This window comes from Orycteropus afer, unplaced genomic scaffold (genome assembly GCF_000298275.1).
Source record: "Orycteropus afer afer isolate SDZICR_OR568_19922 unplaced genomic scaffold, OryAfe1.0 scaffold00359, whole genome shotgun sequence".
NCBI lineage: Eukaryota > Metazoa > Chordata > Mammalia > Tubulidentata > Orycteropodidae > Orycteropus > Orycteropus afer.
Genome location: NW_006921946.1, coordinates 870,893 through 889,054, shown reverse-complemented (window position 1 = coordinate 889,054; position 18,162 = coordinate 870,893). Strand labels below are relative to the sequence as shown.

General features: G+C 39.2%; 1 protein-coding gene across 1 annotated transcript in view; it reads left to right on the top strand.

Annotated features, from left to right (window-relative positions):
• Positions 1 to 18,162, top strand: part of PTPRZ1 (protein tyrosine phosphatase receptor type Z1) — a 172,959-nt gene that overhangs the window by 16,272 nt on the left and 138,525 nt on the right. The window lies entirely within an intron of this gene.

Sequence of the window (18,162 nt, the reverse complement as noted above, 5' to 3'; positions counted from 1 at the left end):
AGTAGATTGCCCAATCTTCCTTCTGAAGAGCAGCTGGTGGGTGTGAACTTCCAGCCTTCTGGTTAGCAGTCAAATGGGGCTGCAAAATAGCACCACAAGTACAAGATCATTGTTAATTTTATCAAATTATAATGAATTGTTTCCCTTGAATAAAGTTAAAATTTTGATGGGTCTTTCCATTGTTGAGAAAGTTGCATGGATTCTGTAGTCCACTTCATAACTACCTGAGAACACCTTCTAGTAGAGTCTTGAGGAGACTGGGCATGCCCACTGGCAGTTCGGGATGGGAGAACTCTGCTCCTCCTGCTGCCTGTGCTCAATTCTTCTGGGTTTCCTGTCTGGGTGCATTTTTCTTCCTTGTTTCAGGAACTCCTTTATTTCTTAATCTGTGTTCTGTGGTCTGGAGTGCTGTAGTTTATGAAATAAAAATTTCACCAAAAGGAAAAAGAATACTACATATTTAATAAAACCATCTATGATTAGGCTGTTGCTGGCCATAAGAACTGGTCAAGAAAACAAATTATTAGAAAAGGACATCATGTTTGGTAAAGTAGAGAATCAGCGAAGGAAACCCCCAATGAGATGGATGGACACAATAGCTGCAACAATGGATTCAAGCAGACCGACGATCATGGAGATGACGCAGTGCTGGCCCATGTTTCCTTCTGTTTTACATGAGGCACAATATCATTAAAATTATTTTCAGTTGACCTATGTCATCCTCTTAATTTTATACATGAGTAAAAGCTGAGCAAAAGACTTATGTTGTCCATGTTTTAGTTACCTACTGCTTCTCTGACAGGAAAATACCACAAGTGGGATGTCCTGAACAAACAGTTTATTCTCTTGCAGTTTTTGAAGCTAAAAGTCCAAGTTCAGGTGCCAGGCTCTAGGGGCTAGGTGAAAGCCCCTTGACCTTGGGTCTCAGCTCTGCCTCCTGCTCCTGGCCCACTGAAGCTGGAGGCTTTCCTTCACTCAGGCAGCCACTGGCTGCTGAGGCTGACAAAACCAAGGTCAAGTAACAAGGCACAGTCTTGATAATACCAAACAATGTGGTAGGCCACTAATTCAAATCCATTAAAACTCCCAAGATTGGCAGGGCAACATGACAGGCTGCTGAACAACTACTCAGCTACATGTAGGGTTCAAGTGTGACATTACCTGAAGACCTTCCTCAAAGTTGCTTACTATGTACTAGAAGCAGCCCACATCCCTAAAGCAGCTACTCAGCTACTCCAGTAGATTCCACCATGGAGTTAATTACCAATCTCACCATGGGGAATAACTGCATCCAGTTGCCCAGCCACTCAACCAGGCGCAGCCAAGTTGACATGCAGCCTTAACTACCATCCCTATTTTTCTTATATGGTATATGTGACTCTTCAAACCAAGGAGTTTTCCTATATCCAATGAATGAGTCTATGTGTCTGTATGACTATTAGCCAATCAATTATCTTTCCTACTAGTGACGAATTCCAATGTTCTACTTTAACTATGTATACATCTTGTTCAGATGAGAGGACCCTTGACAGAGCCAGAGCTGGGACTTGCTTCTAGTGGCTAGAATGTGGAGACACACCACCCTTCAAACTATTATAGACTCTCCAGAGAGCTTCTTAACCAGAATATGCTGGTACATTTAGATTCTGTCCAGATTCATTCCTTGAGCTGTGTAAGTCTATAAAGTTTCATGGGGAGGGAAGAAAGCCTGAACCCCATTTAGAGCTAGAATTGAGACCTAAAGAGTTTGACAACCTGGGGAGCGTGTGCCAGATGGAAGCCAGAACCAAGGGAGAAGCAGTAGGGAGTCCGTGCAAGGAGTCATCATGGCTGCAAGAGAAAGCCATAGCCAAAGAAGGGGTCTAGTTTCCATGTGATGCTGCTGGCTGGTCTGCTGGACCACTACCCACCCAGATCCTTCCTTACTCTCAAATGTCTGCATGCACAGTGCTGGAAACAAAAGAGCCCTATCAAGTCCTTCATGAGCTCCTGTGGTAGAGCTGGACATGAGAACAGGAAGAGCCATTGTCCAGTCCAGCAGCCATCTATGACCAAGGGGAAAATTGATGATCTTTAGGAAGGAGCAGCAATCTTGGATTTAAAATCAGAATCTTGTCCACTTGGGCTCAACTTTATTCTCCTCAGGAAAGCTAGTCAACTCCAATGTAACTTTTGGATTTTGTAACTTTTTTATATCTTTGATTTTATAACTTCATATGGCAAACAAAGAAGAGACCATACCCAAGCTTGGGAGACTGAGTGTGATAGAGAGTAGATGCTTTTCCTAACACCTCTCTCACTGCAAGATCTCTGAAATGTACAGTTCGGAACCATTATCTTGATGAGTATCATTGATGCCAATCTGATATCTGTTTTCCCAAAAATAAAAATTACTTCATTTGTGGTTGTTGTTGTTAGATGCCATTGAGTCATCTCCGACTCATGGTGACCCTATGGACAACAGAACGAAACATTGCCCGGTCCTGTGCCAGCCTCACAATTCTTGCTATATCTGAGCTCATCATTGCAACCAATGGGTCAATCCATCTTGTTGAGGGCCTTCCCCTTTGTGACCCGCCACTTTACCAAACATTATATCCTTCTCCAGGAAGTGGCCCTTTCTGACAGCATGACCAAAGTAGGTGAGACGAAGTCATTCTCGCTTCCAAGTTGCATTTTGGCTGCACTTGTTCCAGGACAAATTCGTTAGTCTTTTGGCAGTCCATGGTACTTTCAGTATTCTTTGCCAGTACCACAACTCAAAAGCATCAACTCTTCTTCAGTCTTCTTTATTCATTGTCCAGCTCTGACATGCTTATGAAGTGATGGAAAATACCATGGTTTGGATTGGGCACACCTTACTCTTCAAGGAGATATCTTTGCTCCTTAGAAATCTGAAGAGGTCTTTTGCAGCAGATTGGCCCAGTGCAATACGTTGTCTTATGTCTTGACTACTGCTTCCACTGGTGTTGATTGTGGAACCAAGTAATATGAAATCTTTGACAACCTCAATCTTTTCTCTATTTATCATGCTGCTGCTTATTGGTTCAATTGTAAGGATTTTTTTTTTCCTTTATGTTGAGGTGTAATCCATACTGCAGACTGTAGTCTTTAATATTCATCAGTAAATACTTCAAGTCATCTTCACTTTCAGCAAGGAAAGTTATGTCATCTGCATATCACAGGTTGTTAATGGGTCTTCCTCCAATCCTGATGCCATGCCCTTCTTCATATAGTCCAGCTTCTTGGATTAGTTGCTCAGCATACAAATTGAATATGTATGGTAAAGGTTACAACCTTGGTTCACACCCTTCCTGATTTTAAAATATGCAATATCCCCTTGTTGTGTTCAAAAGACAGACTCTTGGTCTATGTACAGGTTCCTCATGAGCACAATTAAGTGTTCTGGAATTCCCATTTTTCTCAATGTGATCCATAATTTGTTATGATCCATACATAGAATGCTTTTGCATAGTCAATAAAACAAAAGTAAACATCTTTCTGGTATTCTTTGCTTTAAGCGAGGATCCAGCTGACATCAGCAGTGATATCCCTTGTTCCACGTCCTTTTCTGAATCCAGCTTGCATTTCTGGAACTTCTCTGTCAATATACTGCTGCAACCATTTTTTAATTACCTTCAGCAAGATTTTACTTGCATATGATATTGTTAGATAATTTCCAAATTCTGTAGGATCACCTTTCTTTAGATTGAGTACAAGTATGGATCTGTTCCAGTCACTTTGCCAGATAGCTGTCTTCCAAATTTCTTGACATAGATGAATGAGTGCCTTGAGTGTGGCATCCATTTGTTGAAACATCTCAGTGAGTATTCTATCAATTCCTGGAGCCTTGTTCATCACCAGTTCCTTCACTGCAGCTTTGACTTCTTCCTTCAATACTGTTGGTTCTTGATCATATGCCACCACCTGAAATGGATGAACATTGACCAATTCTTTTTGGTACAGTGACTCTGTGTATATCCTCCATCTTATTTTGATGTTTCCTGTATCATTCAATATTTTGGCCATAGACTCTTTCAGTATTGCAACTCGAGGCTTGAATTTTTCCCTCAATTCTTTCTGCTTGAGAAATGCTTGCCTTTTGGTTATCTAACTCCATGTCTTTGCATATTTCATTATAATTATTAACTTTGTCTTCTTGAGCTGCTCTTTGAACTCTTCTGTTCAGCTCTTTTATCTTGTCATTTCTTCCATTTGCTTTAGCTACTCTCTGCTCAAGAAGTTTCAGAGTCACTTCTGACAACCATTTTGGTCTTTTCTTCCTTTCCCGTCTCTTTAATGACCTTTTGCTTTCTTCATGGATGATGTTCTTGATGTCATCCCACAATTCCTCTGGTTTTCACTCATTGGTGTTCAGTGCATCAAATTTATTCTTTAGATGGTCTGTAAATTCAGGAAGGATATAATCAAGGTCATACTTTGGCTCTCATGGACTTGTCTTAATTGTCTTTAGCTTCAACTTGAACTTGCATATGAGCAGTTGATGGTCTGTTCCACAATCAGCGCTTGACCTTATATTGGCTGAAGATATTGAGCTTCTTCATTGCCTCTTTCCACAGATGTAGTTATTCTGATTCCTTTGTACTCCATCTGGTGTAAGTCCATGTATATAGCCATTGTTTATGTTGTTGAAAAAGGTATTTTCAATGAATAAGTCATTGGACTTGCAAAATTCTATGATGCAATTTCCAGTGTTATTTCTATCACCAAGGCCATATTTTCCAAATACTGGTGATTCTTCTTTGTTTCCAACTTTTGCATTCCAATCACCAGTGATAATTAACACATCTTGCTTGCATGTTTGGTCAATTTCAGACTATAGAAGTTGATAAAAAAAAAAAAAAAAAAGAAAGAAAATCTTCTGTTTCATCATCTTTGGCTTTGGTGGTTGGTGCATAAATTTGACTGGTGCATAAATTTGGTTGGTACATAAATTAACTGGTCTTCCTTTTAGGCATATGGATATTATCCTATCACTTACAGCATTGGACTTCAGCATAGATCTTGAAACATTCTTTGTGACAATGAACGCCAGACCATTCCTCTTCAGTTTGTCCTTCCTGGCATAGTAGATCATATGGGTGTCTGACTCAAAATGGCCAAAACCAGTCCATTTCAGCTCACTAATGCCTAGGATATTGATCTTTTTTTATTATTTGATTTTTTTTATTGTGATTTGGGTGAAAATTTATGGAGCAAATTCATCTTCCATACAGCAGTTCACATATACTTTGTCTCATGACATTGACTGCAATCTCCCACAATGCAAAGCTTGCCTCCCACTTCCTTCCCATAGCCACCTCTTCCCTATGTCCTTCCCTCCCGTGCACTCCTAACCCCCAAGCTGTCTCCTTGTGCATACACAGCACTTCTATTCTCCCATAATTGATCTCTCCAAGGAGTGTATCTACTGGATATCGATCTTTATGCATTCCATTTCATTTTTGACAGATTCCAATTTTCCTAGACTCATTCTTTGTACGTTCCATGTTCTGATTACTATTTTATGTTTGTAACTGTTTCTTCTCATTTTGAGTCATGCCACATCAGCTAATGGAAGTCTTGAAAGCTTTACTCCATCCCCATCATTAAGGTCAGCTCTGCTCTGAGGAGGCAGCTCTTTCCCAGTCATATTTTGAGTGCCTTCCAACCTGAGGGGCTCCTCTTCTATCACTATATCGCACAGTGTTTCAGGGCTATTCATAAAGTTTTCCAATAATGTATCAGACCGTGTTTCACTGTTATTCATAAGATTTTCACAGCCAATTCTTTGAGAAATGGATGGCCTTTTCTTTTTTCTGAGTCTGTCTTAGTCTGGAAGTTCTGCTGAAGCCTGTCCCCCATGGGTGACCCTGCTGTTATTTGAAATGCCGGTGGCATAGCCTCCAGCCTCACAGCAACACGCAAGCTACCACAGTACAACAAAGTGACAGATGACTGATGGTTTCACTTGTTACTCATTATAAAAACAATATACATTCATTTAAAAATACCAATTTAATAGAGAGGTTTCACTATCCAGAGATAACTGCTACTAGTGCTAACCAGAAGGCTGGCGGTTCAAACCCACCAGCCACTCCTCGGAAGGAAGGTTGGGCAATCTTCTTCTGTAGTGATACTGCCTCAGAAACCCAAGGAGGAGTTGCTATGAGTCGGGTCCGACTCGACAGCAAATAACAACAACAACGTCTTCATACTTACTCTTCCTGCCATTTCTATGGTATCTTACTGTATGTGCTACTCTGTAATCTTCTTTTATCTCAACAACAGTTCATGGACATCTTTCAAAGTAAATATAAATAAATTATAATGGGGCAGCATAGAGCATAAGTTTCTAAAGGGCAGAAACACAACTGTATCCTTGTGCATAAAGTAGTATCACACATAGTAGGTATCCCATAATTTTTTAGTACTTCTTACCTTACTTTCTCTAGTACCATAGGGCTAGAATTAATCTCACCTGCAAGGAATTGTGACTAGTCATAATATAATTACAAAGAGCCAAAATCCTTCTTGTAACAAATATATGTATATATTTACATACAATGATTTCAGGGAATATTCAGAATATAAGAAGTAGCTATAAATCATAAGTAGAAAACAGGAAAGCATATTTTGTAGCCCTTTGAAACCTGGAACTCAGAACAATGGCAGGGCCACTCAGAATCACTGTCAAAGCAAACTCAGAATTTGGCGTATGACAAACTAGCTTATTCCTAAATTACAAATGGCTAGTCTGGCCTATACATGTGTTGTTCTCATCCTGCCATATTTCATGCACATATCTAAGAAGTAATATCTGATTGCAGCATTTTTTTCCATAAATAGCATATAGTTTTTCATTTCCAAAATGTCAGGTTTATTCTTGAGCAAGGCTGTTGTACACTTGCATTTGTGCATATAGTGTCCTTATTTCCTTGACAGCATTTTTAGGTTCACTTAATCTGTGCTAGACTGTGAAGGAGTCCACTTCTTCTTCCATGGCTTGCCTCCTACCTAAACATTGTTACATACTCCTTGATTAAAGAAAATTTAAAGCTTTAAGATCATTAATTTAGTTGACTAATGCATACTGGGCGTGTAATGTGAACCACACTCTGTGTTAGCCCCCAGGGATGCATGGTGAATGGAAGCCCCAAGGATCCATGGTGAATGCAAGCAATCACGAAAAAAGTAAACGGCCATGATAAAGTGTGCTAAATAACACAGTAGTAGATTGTAGTGAAAAAAGGTCCTTTGTTGTTGTTGTTAGGTGCCCTTCAGCTGGTTCCAACTCACAGTGGCCCTATGTACAACAGAAAGAAAGACAACCCAGACATGTACCATCCTCACAATCATTGGTATGTTCAAGTCCATTGTGTGTCATCTCATTGAGGGTCATTTTCCTTTTTGCTGACCATCTATTTTACCAAACATGCTGTCCTTATGCAGGGACTAGTTCCTCATTGGGAGCTCTGGTAGCATAGTGGCTAAAGGCACTTGACTGCTCACCAGAAGGCTGGCGGTTCAAACCCACCAGCCACTCGTCGGAAGGAAGGTTGGGCAATCCTACTTCCGTAGTGATACTGCCTCGGAAACCCAAGGAGGGGTCGCTATGAGTCAGGGCTGACTTGATGGCACATAACAACAACAACAACAACAGTTCCTCATGGTAACATGTCCAAAGTATCTGAGATGAAGTCTCACCATCCTTGCTGCTAAGGAACATTCTGGCTGTCCTCCTTCCAAAACAGATTTGTTTGGTTTTCCTTATTCGTAATCTATCTTTCACATGCATATGAGACGATTGACAATATCATGGCTTGAGTTGGGTGCACCTTAGTCCTCAAGGTGACATTTTTGCTTTTTAGCACTTTAAAGATTTTGGGTTTTTTTGCTTTGTTTTTTACAGTAAATTTTCCCATTGCAATATGTCATTTGATTTCTTGACTGCTGCTTTCATGGCCGTTGATTATAGATCAAAGTAAAATGAAATCCTTGACAACCTCAATCTTTTCTCCATTGATCATGATGTTGCTTATTGGTCTACTTGTGAGGGTATTTATTTTCTTTACGTTAAAATGTAATCCATACTGAATGCTGTAGTCTTTGATTTTCATCAGTAAGTGCTTCAAGTTCACTTCACTTTTAGTAATCAAGGTTGTTAATAAGTCTTCCTCCAATCCTGATACTGGGTTCTTCTTCATATAGTCCAGCTTCCTTAGATTTTTGCTCAGCATACAGATTGAATAAGGTGGAAGGATATAATGTGATGCATACCTTTCCTGATTTAAAACCATGTATCCCCTTGTGTTCAAACAGCTGTCCTTTAGGCTATGTACAGGTCCATGTGATCACAGTTAAGTGTTCTGGAATTCCCATTCTAAACAATGTTATCCTGATTTGTTATGATCCACACACTTGATTTGCATGGTCAGTAAAACACAGGTAAACATCTTTATGCTGCTTTCTATTTTTAGCCAAGAGATCTCTGACAATCAATTACATCCCTTATTCCACATCCTCTTCTGAATATGGCTTGAGTTTCTAGCAATTCCCTGTTAATGTATTGCTGCAACCATTTTTGAATAATCAGCAAATTTTAGTGGAATGTGATATTAATGATATCGCTTGATAATTTCCACATTCTGTTGGACCAACTTTCTTTGGAGTGGGCACAAATATGCATCTTTCTAGTCAGTTGGCCAGGTCGTAGTCTTCCAGATTTCTTAGCATTGATGAGTGAGTGCTTCCAGCATTGCATTATTTATTGAAACATCCCAGTTAGTATTCTGTCAATTCCTGGAGCCTTGTTTTTTGCCAGTTCATTCAGTGCAGCTTACAGGTCTTCCTTCCATACTATCAGTTCTTGATCATAGGCTACCTCCTGAAATGGTTGAACATTGACCACTTCTTTTTGGCATAATGATTCTATATTCCTTCCATCTTCCCTTGATACTGCCTGCGTCATTCAATATTTTACCCATACAATCCTTTAGTACTGCAACTTGAGCCTAAAATTTTTCAGTTCTTTTGGCTTAAGAAATGCTGAGCGTGTCCTTATCTTTTGGTGTTCTAACTTCAGATCTTTGCACATTTCATTATAAGCTTTACTTTGCCCTCTCCAGCCACCTTTTGAAATCTTCTGTTCAGCTCTTTTACTTCATCACTTTTTCCATTCTTTTTAACTACTCTTCATTCAAGAGCAAATTTCAGTCTTTTCTTATTACATCCCTTTTGGTCTATTCTGCAGTCAGCCCCTGTCTTCTACATCATCCCGTTCCACAAACAGGGTCCACCCACCAAACCAAAGCCACTGCAGCTGAGTCATTTCCAACTCATAGTGACAATACAGAACAGAGTAGAACTGCCCCATAGGGTATCTGAGGTTGTAAATTTTTATGGAAGCAGACTGCTGTATCTTTCTCCTGTGGAGCAATTGGTGTTTTTGAACTGCTTATCTTTTGGTTAGTAGCCAAAAGCACTTTAACCACTGTACCCCTAGAGCTCCTAAACATGGTCTAAACAAAAAAAAAAAATTCTGACTCATAACGACCTCCACTGGGTTTCTGAGGCAGTACATCTTTATGGAAGTAGAATGCTTCATCTTCCTCCCACAGAGCAGCTGGTGGATTTGAACCACTGACATTCTAGTTACCAGCCATATGGTTACCCGCTGTGCCACTATAGCTCCTTAAACAGGGTCTCAAACTGAAAAAAAAAAAAAAAAACAATCTCACTCTTGTCAAATAGGGTCTAAGAGCCCCTATATAGCTTAAGGAATTTGGGGAAGACTTCTTAGAGTAAAGAAGTATAAATTGAGATCAAGCATAAATAGAAGCTAAGTAAGCCAACATGCATGAAAGACTGTTCTAGGCAAAGGGAGCAGGTATGCTAAGACCTACCTATGTTGTTGTGTTGTTGTTATGTGTCGTCGAGTCAGCCCCGACTCATAGCGACCCCTCCTTGGGTTTCCGAGGCAGTATCACTACAAAAGTAGGATTGCCCAACCTTCCTAAGACCTACCTATAAGTGAGGTAAAAATCGCTACACTCCAGCCTCTGTAATATTCTTCCTGTTGCCAGACTGAAAGCTATGAATGTTCAGGATGAGATGAACTTTTTAAGATCCTGTGAGTTAATTCCAATGTAACTAGTATCCATACCTTATATAATTCTAAACACCAAAATTTACAAAATATTTTAAAGCTATTACTTAAATATTTAGTAATTGACTTATTTATGTTTAAGGGATGTTAGATATGATTTTATATAAGCATTTTAGTAAACTAAAAGAAGAGGCCAAAAATCAGAGGCATAAAGAAGGGAGACATTATATTATCCAAAACAGGAGGGTTTCAAGAAGACAGGACTAACAGCACTGTCACACACATTCCCAGGGAAGTTACATGAGATAAAGATGATGGGCTTATCCATATTCCAATGAAGCAAGGTAGAGTAGGGGCTCTTTTGTTCATTGTCTGTCTGATAAGATCCGAAGCTGCAGGACTAGACTACTTGACTGCTTAGTTTCGAATCTGGATTTCACTTTAGGCTTTCCTCTTTTTTCCTCATCTGTAAAAACAGATAATAATGATACATACCTCAAAGAGTGCAAAAATATATACAAAGCACTTAGAATAGTACCTGGGAAATAGAAAGTGCTCAATAAAACTACTATTTAAAATCAGATGTATCATCTGTAATATTCAGGACTTGTTCTCTACCGGGTTTATGCCCATCATACTATTTCCTTTCTAAAGTCCAGATGTAACTGTATTATTATCCTGTTTGAAACCCTTGAGTTACTCCTAGTTATCTACAGCATGATAAATGGACCCCTTAGTGTGACTTCCAAGATCTAGATCCTGCCTTCCTCACCTGTTTCACCCCCCGAAATAATGTTTCCCTCTTATGTTCTACCAGCTTTTTCAAAAGCTAGTCTTCAGCTTCTAACTGAACATCAAACCTCTGCTCATCCTTCAGGTGACTCCTAACTCCCGTCCTCAGGTCTCCTTCTCATGTGCTATCCCTGTGCCCACCTCATTATTGCACATAACATACACACATAGCATCACCGTGCCTAATTCGTTTTTCCTTTCTCAGCGTGTGGCACGTTGTATGTGCTCAGCAACAATTTATTGCTTAAATGAATAAAGCTGACAGCAGCGAATGTTACCATTTTACAAAAGGGAAAACAGATGAAGTCACAGAGTGAGCCAAAGCCTAGTCTTGACTCCAGACCCAGGGCTCTTTCCTCAAAACTCTGATGGCTACATCTGATACCATGTCTCAGTGAGGTGGGAAGTAACATCACGTTTAAAGCTGTTACGTTTTAAATTCTGATATAGATATAAAAAATACTGGTTCCAAAGCCAAGGGCATGGCAAGATGTCATTTTGCTTTCTGTCTGTATCTTTTTAAGAAATGTGTTAAGAGCAGTTATTTCTGGAAATTGGAATTTGTTCATGTCTTTTATTTTTGCCTTTCGGTTTTTTTGTTTTGTTTTGTTTTGTTTTTGCCTTTTGTCTTTTGCTTTTCTGTATCTTCTAACTTTTTGACACTCAACATGCATTTGTTTTATAAACCAGTGGTGGAAAAGAAGCTTACAAGCCTCATTCAATAAAGTAGAAATCTGTTTGAAGTAATTTTTCTTTTAGGCGTAATTACGAGGTTGTTTAGCTTCACAGAAAGCCTTCTGCCCCTCCATACTTCCTCATTCTTCGGTGGTCTAATTGTTCATGTATCTCATGGCCTGTATCTGGGTGGAGTTCTACTTGAAGGTACCAGGTGAATATCTTTACATGTCAGTGAAACTGGAAATGTGATACTGATGGTCTCTCTTCTTAAGGAGTAGGTAATAAATTGTAGTTAGGTTGGGAATAGGTCATGTCCTCTTAGAAAAATGACCATATCAGTATCCATTTGCATTTTACTCAGATTTGCTCTTGCTCCGATTCCACTGAAGGCACTTACAATACCATGCAACTTGATTGTCTTCTCTGCTGTGAAGCCATATACTCACTTTGCATTAGTTTCACAATCTGGGATCATTATCCCAGCTCAGTGAGAATCAATTTCTCAGAGCTCATTTTCTGAATCACTGCCAGCTCAGTCACATTTTCTACATCATTTACCAGAAAGTAGAGTTTTTTAAAAGAAGTCCGGACAATTATGCAGGTAATCTATAGCCTCGATATACCCTGAAAATGTGCCTTACTCTTTGACCCACCCCAATGCTCCCCCTCTTCTGGCAATTGATTGACAATGTTGCTGACCTGTAGATCGAAGGAGTCCCCATTCCCAGTCACCATTTTCTAAGTGTGTTTCTTTTGACATCAAAGAGTTCACTCTCTTTTGAGAAGGAAACAGTTCATTTTCAGAGAGCAGTTTCTGTTGTTTTCCTTTTTAGAAGAATAATTCCGTCTTTAGTTTCTGTGGGGATAAACGAAGTAAACTAACTCCGGCTATACTTATGTGTTGCAGAGTAGATTTGGGGGGAAGGTTCTGTGACTTTCATCATGATTCTTTACCCCTCAAACATACATGTTTCTGTAAATTATAATAACTCTTCTACTCTCCATTTATGGGGATTGCTTGTTTAAGCTTAAGCACCAAGAGAGAAAGCTTGATTTAAAATCTAAGTTTTAGTGATGTGTTTTATGTCACCAACATTTTTCAAGTAAATTGAGTAGAAAATTAAATGCTGGCATAGGATGCAAATTCCTCTGATATATCTGGCCTTTGTTTAATCATTTATGAGTTATCACTGCAAGACGTTTATATAGATTAGAAACCACAGAGATCTAAGGAACTATATTTATTTGATCCTAATTAATATTTGCTCTTAAATAGATAATCATACCACTTTCAAATTTCCTAATGTTAAGCAATTAAATAACAAGCAGCTGTTGGCCAGATAGATGCTAATCTTTGCCAAGTAGATATATGCAGGTTTCTCACCATATTTGGGCTGTATTGGAATAGATTAACAGATATATTGAAATTCATGTATCATCAGAAGATAGTATGTTATAGATTATAGCTGAAAATTATTTATCATCTACTTTAGTGTTAAAAATGCACACTAATTTCAGAGTTTATAATGCATTTTTGCTTCCAGGATATGAAAACATATCAAGGAAAAATAAGTTTTTGTTACTATCTGTGTGAAAATGCTTTGTATTCAAATAATATTTGGATGCTTGATCAATAAATAATTCCATTTTCTTAATTAGAATGCTTCTGAATTTTTACATTTTGCTCCTTTTTTGAAATTGAAATTGGTGAAGAAGCTCTCATTAAAAAATAACACAGAACAGACACCTACAGAAAAAAGGAAACAGCTCATGACGAGTTTTTAAATTTTACTGCATAAGGGTACCATCCAACTCTTGGAGCTGACCATGGTCACTTTAGCTCAATGTCCTCTGTCTTGAGATATTCCAAAATTATGGGTAATACAGCCATTACTAACGAGTAACCTAAACTATTGTCATCAAGTTCATTTCAACTCATGGCAACCCTAAACCCTATGTGTGTCAGAGTGCAACTGTGAGCCATGATTTCTCAATGGCTGACTTCTTGGAAGTAGGTCACCAGGTCTCTTTCATGGTGCCTGTGGGTGGACTCCACCCTCCAACCTCTCAGTTAGCAGTTTAGCACATGAACCATTCGCACTACCCAGGGACTTCATAGCAATTACTGTAAACAAATAACAACTACAGAATTTCTCAATCCAAGCTTTTGTCTTATTTCAAGTAAACACTATTTATTAATTCATTTTCAAAGTTGAAATTCATTTCAATTCTTTGTTTGTTTGTTTGTTTCCCATTTCATTGGGCTCAATATTTCCCCTTGGCTTGGGAGACTTGGTAATATATCTCCAGAACAAAAACCCCACTGCCTTCACGTCAGTTCAGACTCATAGCAACCCTAGAGGCCTCAAAGGGTTTCCAAGGCTATAATCTTTACAGAAACAGACTGCTACATCTTTCTCCCAAGGAGCAGCTGTTGGATTTGAACAACTGATCTTGGGTTAGCAGCTGAATACTTTAACCACTGTGCCACCAAACCATGGCCAGTAGTAGTGTCTTGGTCAATATTGGGAACCCTGAAAAGCTACTGAACACATTCTGCTGTTGTGTGCCATCAAGTCAATTCCAATTCATGGTGACCATATGTGACAGAGTACAACTGCCCCATAGGATTTCCTCGGCTATAATCTTTATGGCAACAGATTGTCAGGTTTTTTCTTCCACAGAGTGGCTGGAGGATTCAAATTGCCAACCTTTCAGTTAGCAGCCCGGCACTTAACCACTGTGCCACCAGGGCACTATTGAACACATCCTAATTTCAGTAATTTCCTGGCAGCCATATTTCTTCTCTTTTGCACTCTGCACCACACCTCATCCATGCCCTGGCATCAGGGTGCCAAGCATCACATCTCAGTCCACGTCCAGTATAAGGAGAAGAAATTCTCTTTCCCTTGTTAGTCATGGCATAGCCTTCATAGATTAAAGATAGCCTTTCACCATCATCCAGGAAAGAATGTTAGACTTAGTGATAGAGTACTTTTCTCAAAAGTTTGCAAAAAGCAGCTTGTCATTTTTGTAAAATTAGTATCATTAGTCAAACACCTTCAGAGTAGAATTCAGTAGGCACCATGTCTGTCATTGACATCTCGCTCATTTGTTAAAAGTTCTACACCCACCCCCTGTGTGGACAATTAGATATTGGACAGAACTCTTGCTTGCTAGTGTCAGAAAATCTGAGGAACGCTCATGTTCAGAAATAGTTGCTGAAGGTCTTGAAACTGACTTAGGAATATTTCTTCCAATCACAAAAATGGAGAACAATTACTTACAAATACCAAAGGGGCTATTCAACTATGTAGAACTACTGTTTGACCACCTGGAGGGATCTTGACAGACGCCCAGATATTCTTATAAGTAGTGATGGCTCCAGACACAGTAGTTCTACTAGGATTTTTTCTAGACCCTAAGATCTGTTCCCCAATGGACTGATGAGAGGGAATTTAAGCTAAGAAGGGAATTAAAAGCCTCCCTCATGAAAGTCTGGGTAATGTGAGAACTGTCCTCTCCTATGAAAACAAAATCCAAACCCAAATTCACTGCTGTAGAGTCGATTCCAACTCATAGTGACCCTTCCTTGGGTTTCTGATGTGGCATCTCTACAGAAGTAAATTGCCCAGTCTTCCTTCCGAGAAGTGGCTGGGGGGTTTGAACCACTAGTGTTCTAGTTAGCAGTCATTATCTCCTACACTAATCATAAAAAGGTTTACCATGGCTCTTAATCCATTTCTTAGAAAAGATACTGAATATAACAGGGTAAAGAAAAGGCTCCTTAGAGTTTCCTTTAGGAATGGTGCTGTCTCCAAAATTTAAGGGTCCCCTCTCAGTTAAAAAAAAAAAAAATGCAACAGACCAAGCTAGTTTTCACTGAGTTGATTCTGACTCATGACAATCCATGTGTTTCAGAGTAGAACTGTGCTCTGTATGACTTTCAATGGCTATGATCATACGGACGTAGATTGCCAGAACTTTCTTTCAAGGTACCTTTGGGTGGACTAGAACCACCACCTTTTCTATTGGTAGTTGAACACTCAACTACTTGTGCCACCCAAGAATGATAATGGCTTCATTCCATAAAATATCACTTAGATCTTAACCCAGCAGAAATAATAGGGATCAACTTAAGTGATGGTCCCTAAGACTAAGGCTTCTTAATACAAAAGTGTCTCAAAATCTAATAAATAATCTGAAGTTTACCAGATAAAACCCCTGGGAACTCTGAGAAATGGAAGAACCATGTCTGTCCCTATCTCTCAAATTAACCTTGGGAGATACAGGGCCATGGAAAGGCTAAGGGTTCTGGTAGGCCAGCTGGTGTTCTTGAAAAGTTCAGACACCTTCAGCCTGAAATCTGAACAAAGCTAAACATTACCAGCATAGCAGGGCCACCTCATGTACTCTCACTTACCCCTTACCAGTTCTCTGGATAGAGTGGCTTTGTCCATCCTGGGAGAAGGGAATCCTGGGAAAAGAATGGGATGAGCTCTCTTCCCTTAAGAGTCTATTAGCAGCCTCTGAAAAACACATGATTCTACCACTTAGATGGTGAAGAACATAGTCTAATCTGTTTAAACCTCATTCAGTTTTCTGTTAGGTGCCATTGAATCAGCTCCGATTCATAGTGACCCTGTGTACAACAGAACAGAACACTGCGCCATCCTCACAATCCTTGCTATACTTGAGCCCATTGTTGCAGCCACTGTGTCAGTCCTTCTCATTGAGGGTCTTCTCCTCTTTTACTGACCCTCCACTTTACCAAGCGTGATCTCCTTCTCCAGGGAATGGTCCCTTCTGACAACATGACCAAAGTAGGTGAGTCAAAGTCTGTCCATTCTCACTTCCAAGGAGCATTGTGACTGCACTTCTTCTAGGACAGATTTGTTCCTTCTCCTGGCAGTCCATGGTACGTTCAGTATTCTTCACCAACACCACTATTCAAAGGCATCAACTCTTCTTCAATCATCCTTATTCGTTGTCCAGCTTTCATATGCATTCAGTTTTCTAGATCTCCATAATTACTGACACCACTCAGTCTCCTTGTATGTCTGCCCACATCCCTATAAGCTGGCACACAGATAGTTCCTTTCTAGCCTCTCACCTGCCTATGCCTTGGCAACTTTGCTACTGACTGATTTTTAGCCCGCCTCCTCTCTTTTTTTTTCCACAGCTAATAGAATTCAGAGTTAAAAGATCCTTTTATTTTTGCCCTATAAAGATGGTGGTTGGGTTACTTTGGTTAACTTATTCTTAAAAGGTGTTAAATTTTACAAGATGATATGATTAATGATTAGTATTTTTCTATACAATTTTCTTTTTAAAGAGATTAAAATTTAAGTAAAGTTATTTTTAAACAATGGAGATGTCTATATTTTCAAACATAATTACAGTTATTTAACAAAATTGCCTTGCTAGAGGTATAATTTCATTAAATAAAAAATCCTTCAATGCCTTAACTCTCAACAGAATTATATCACAGCATTCATAAAATATGACCTCAGTTTCTTACATATTACATTAACATTGGCCCAGCACTAATATTTCTATAAAGCAGTTGTGACTACAACTTCACTAACAAAACTGACAGTATAGATTTCTGTTCAAGTCATGTTGCCAAAGAATACTGGATTGTAATTATATTTTATCACTGATTTGACAATTATTTTTTTCCTTTGACTTCATATTTTCATATAGAATATTATTAAAATAGAAGAAAATAAAAAACCAAACCATTGCCATTGAGTAGATTCTGACTCATAGTGACCCTATAGGACAGAGTAGAACTGCTCTGTAGGATTCCCAAGGCTGTAAACCTTTATGAAAGCAGACTGCCTCATTCTTCTCTCATGGAATGACTGGTGGGTTCAAACTACTAACCTTGTGGTTAGCAATCAAGTATTTCAACCACCATGCCACCAGGGCTTCAGAAAAATAGAAGAAATTGTACATTAAAAGATAGACTAGTTATAGTTAACAAATGAAAGCAAAGTGCAAGTTGTAATGGCATTGAGATTTTCAAACAACCTGTATCTTTATTTCCTAAGAACAACTGGGAAGCACGTGTGTGTTGACTTCCAAAGTATACTGGTAACTGCTCCTTGTACACCATGCTTCCCTTGCAACCTCTCCCAGTTCTCAACAGTCCCACCACGACCCAGCCACTGCCTTGTATGCCATCCCTTTTGTCTCAACAGGGCCAATCAGGCAACATCCCATGCTCAGAAAGTTGCCAGATGTCTGCTCTCATATTTTCCTAACTTTCATCTAAAGGCTGATCTTCATCTAACTCTGTCCTTGACAACTTCATCTCTCAGAACTTGTTCTCAAATATTGTTTTACTAATCTGATAAACTCCACCGTGATGCACTAATAGGTACTAGTGAGTTAATGGGTGGACCTTTCAAAGGAGACGTTTACTTTTTCATACTGTCAATATTGATGTTGTTAGGTGCCATCAAGTCGACTCTGACTCACAGTGACCCTATGTGCAACAGAATGAAACATTGCTTGGTCCTATGCCAGCCCCACAATCCTTGCTATACCTGAGCCTTTTGTTGCAGCCACTCTGTCAG